Source organism: Berghia stephanieae, chromosome 1 (genome assembly GCF_034508935.2).
Source record: "Berghia stephanieae isolate SIO BIC M18660-M18661 chromosome 1, UCSD_Bste_1.3, whole genome shotgun sequence".
Lineage (NCBI taxonomy): Eukaryota > Metazoa > Mollusca > Gastropoda > Nudibranchia > Aeolidiidae > Berghia > Berghia stephanieae.
In genome coordinates this window covers 3979793-3984194 of record NC_088360.1, presented here as the reverse complement: position 1 = coordinate 3984194, position 4402 = coordinate 3979793, and positions in this window count along the sequence as shown.

Genomic DNA, 4402 nt, shown 5'->3' with positions numbered 1-4402 from the left:
ATCGGGGAACTGAAGCTGAAGACCACGTGAAATGGATAGAAATTTTTGGGGTCAAAACTTACAGTGCCTAATGATCGACAACTTTTTTTTAATGGAGCTTTATATAGCGCAATATCCACTAAAAGTGCTCAAAACGCTTTACAAAGGGTCCCTGACCAACAGCAACACGTAACATAAAGAACGAGGCATGACGCCTGTTCGGCGATAATACAATTTTGTTTCCGACAGAGACGACGCTGTTAACGGCCAGGTACTCATTTTACACCTGAGTACGGTGAGAGAATGTAAGTTAAGAGCCTTTTCCAAGAACTCAACTATGCGCCGAGCGAGGCTCGAACCCAGGACCTTCCGATCCAAAAGCGAGTGTCATACTAGACCACATAGCGGCACTATACAAGACTATCTGACAGTAACGTGTCATTTGAATAAATACGTCAAATTGATACCAAGAGGCATGAATTGTTTGATGGGAATGACGAACAAAGATGGAGGTTTGATTAAATTAACAATATGAATAGGCCTGAGATATCCTAAGCACATGTCAAACACACAAATAGGACAGGCCCAGTTAGTGAGTATTTCTCACAATATTTTGACACACTGATAAAGGAATTTTGCATCGAAAAACCTGATGACACAATGTAATTTTTCAATCATTTGTGTTAAAATTGCAAGTGCTGATCAGGATCTATAGATAGTATGCGCTTGGCTAAGAAGCTCATAACATTGCCATCCGGAAGTATAACGGACCAACGCACAAAACTGTGTGTATCCATGAGCGTTTATAGTCAGGTTAATACAGTTCAGTGAGCATTACTCATAAACGCGGATGGCAAAAATCAATAACAAAGACCCGAGTGACGTCATCTTCGAACTATCTATAGGATGTTTACTCCGGGTAAAAGGCAAGAAATGAATGTGGATATTTGTCTTCGGTTCGCACTTAGCGGTTGATTTCAGGGCCAAAATATATAGTATGCAGATGACGTCACTCAGGCCTTTGTTATTGTTTTTGCCATCCGCGTTTGTGAGTTGTTCTCACTAAACTGTATTAACCAGACTATAAAAGTTCATGGTTACACAGAGTTTGTGTGTTGGTCCGTTATACTTCCGGATGGCAATGTTGTGAACTCCTTGGCCAAGCGCATTCTATCTATACTTTGTTTTAACATTCGAGTAAAAAAAAACCAAACAACTTATTAAATGTTTATTCGAATAGTTTTAATAAAATATACGATACCTGACGTAATATACAAAAGTGTCTGCACTGTATGTTGATTGAAGAATGGAAGGCTCATACTATAAGATACTAGTTAAAAAGCCATCCATGTCAATAGCTTGACTCGTCAATTAAAGCCAGGCTTCTTTAAAAACAGACTGTACCGAGTGAACTGTTTCATCAAATGGCTATTTGGCCATGAACCTCAGTAAGACGTCACCCAACATGATCAAACACGACAACAAACAATCATGGACATAGAGCACATCTGGCTCTGTTTGACTTCAAGAATCTGAGTATTAGACCAAAGAATTCAATATTTCAATCGTGTGTTCTTTAAAACACATCACAAGTTATCAGTCAAATGAATTAGACCGCTTATTGCTAAAGTGGAGATAACGTTGCATAAATGCAAACTGTGTGTCTGCCAGGGATGCATATTAAAAATTTTCGCAATTATTTTTTTTAATCGATTAAATTTTAAAAGGCTTGGTCCGACGTGTACATATATGTAGGTCTGACATCCGAACCCACTTACGGGCCTAGTTTAACATTGTTATAATGGACCAAATTTTGCGATATTTTTTTGAGATTTCCGTTACAACAATGTGGGTTATCATACCTGCAAATAAGTGCACGTCAGCTTGGTCCATTTTTTCATGAATTTTGCCCCATTTCTGTCAACTCCTGTGGTAGTCTGATTTGGTTTTGGATCTTAGATTCATAGCTTCTCGGATTTTAAAACTCCACCCACACCATTGTGTTCATAAAGCATCATATGGGGATTAAGACGGTTAACAGAAATCGCCTCAGACATTTCAAGAACTGTGCCCGATGATCACATTGCAATTCTATCGCTAACAAACAATCAACCAAGCAAAAGCGGCACGGCGTTTGTAAATAGCATTAAATCCTCCATTCAGAAGCATCACCCTGAAGTAAAGTCACAGATGCTGCACGCCCGCCCTCAACCGGGTCCTCTTCGAACTGAGCACAAGTAGGTGAATCCATCACAATCCACTTTCTCAATGTGACCGCCTTTAGACATATTATTGCTATTAACATCCACTAGGTGCTCTATTCTCATTGGCATGGGGCATGGACCCCATGAAGTTCCCATTCCAGACTGATTATCAGGTTCACGCCCCAAGCACACAGCTATTTATTGTGCGGCTATGTGATCTTGTGGTATGACACTCGCTTTCAGGTCCGGAAGGTCATGGGTTCGAGCCTCGTTCGGAAAAGGCTCTTTACTCACCTTCTCTCACCGTACTCAGGTGTAAAATAAGTATCTGGCCGTTAACAGTGTTGTCTCTGTCTGAAAAAAATTGCAATACCGCCTAACGGGCGTTTTCTCTGTCGAAAACATTATGATATCGCCTCACAGGCGTCATGTCTCTTTCTACATGTTACGTTGGTCAGGGACCCTTTGTAAAGAGCTTTGAGCAACTTTAGTGGATAATGCCCTTATAAATGCGCAAGGACACGAAGATACCCATCATTTACCGTATCCCAGGCTGTACCCAAGCTAATTTCATTTGGCTGGTTCGGGAAGCATCGTTCGCAATGCCTTCGGTCGAGGAGCTGCCTAACAGCAAGTGCACTTCATCAGTGGGGACTTTCCACCTGCCCTACATGTACCCGATGTGGGCAAGAACCCGAAACGGCAGAGCATCTAGTTGAACGGTGTGATGTGACGATGCCACCGGGCGGGTTCGCGATGGTGCACGAATGCTGATTGGGTCGATCGTTATAACATAGTAGTGTGAGAACCATAAGAGGCTGCTGCTGCAATGCCTATGGAGAGGATAAGGATAATCCAATAGATTTTGTTTGTACACATTCAGTGAGTGAAGGGGACTAAGAAGCAGCGTAGCAATCTGGTAAGATGAGCTCATTTTTTGGACAATCTGATATTAACTCTCTCCTTACCATGCCATTTTCAGGATGTTCCCCAAAACTTCACACCCAACTACCACGAAAATAGATTTGTTATCACTCAAACAAAATAACAGTAAGTTCTTGCCATACCTACATAATTTCTTTAGCAAAACATGCTCTACAACTCACTATTCATTTTCTTTAAATTTTATGATTGTACAAGAGAAATTTGCATAAGAAAAATGTTGGTTGTATCGTAACAAATGTGACGATTTTCCTATGGTTAGTAAGGAGAGGGTTAAAAAAAGAAAACAACAAAAACTTGAGCTCTTTTATAGAACAAAATCAACTGAACGTGCTCAAAGCGCTTTACAACGGTTCCCCTGACCAACAGCATCACGTAACATGTACATACGCTTTTAAAGAAAATGTCGTTTAACATGTAGAACGAGACATGAAGCCTGTGAGGCGATAATGCATTATGTTATTTTTCCGATAGAGACAAAGCTGTTAACGGCCAGATTCTCATTTTACACCTGAGTACGGTGAGAGAATGTGAGTAAAGAGCCTTTTCCAAGGATTCAACTATGCGCCGAGCAAGGCTCGAACCCAGGACCTTCCGATTTGAAAGTGAGTGTCATACTACAAGACCACATAACCACTTTTACTTTAAAATTTAAAACGCAGTTACAGGACTTTTTAAAATTGTTTAAATACGACAATGTTTTTACAGTGCAACTGGATGAACAGTGAATCTTCTAATTTGAGCTTCATGTTAAAAAAAAACACACACACACATTTTAAAGTAAAGTTAAATCACGTATTAGTATGCTTTTAAACAGGCGTAGTTATTAGGCGACTTTCACTTAAGCGATTAAATCCAGGCATACACGTTCATCAGGCCGATTTATTTCATCACCAAACAAGGTTGTGTAGTGTTGACCAACACATTGTTCAAATCTCTACACATTTTATGTTTGTAAACATGGCGGACATATTTCCCTCCGTTCTAGCCTATCTCTGTCCTCCTTTCGATAATCTTATTTGGTTTTCTAGTGTTTACCATGTTTGCGCATTCCGGGAAATTAGCTTTTACAGTTCAAATGGGTGCAAAACGAGAGAATAGCCGATGGAAAGGACGCAGACTCAACAACTCCCCCCACCCCCCAGCATGCCATGCTAGTTTTTAAAATCTTACGTAAAGAGCTGACAATGCAGGTTTTATCCAAGCGATTGGAGATTGGAATTTTAAGTTTACCTAAATCCAATTATTTCACGTCATGCTTTATCTTTAATAGACAT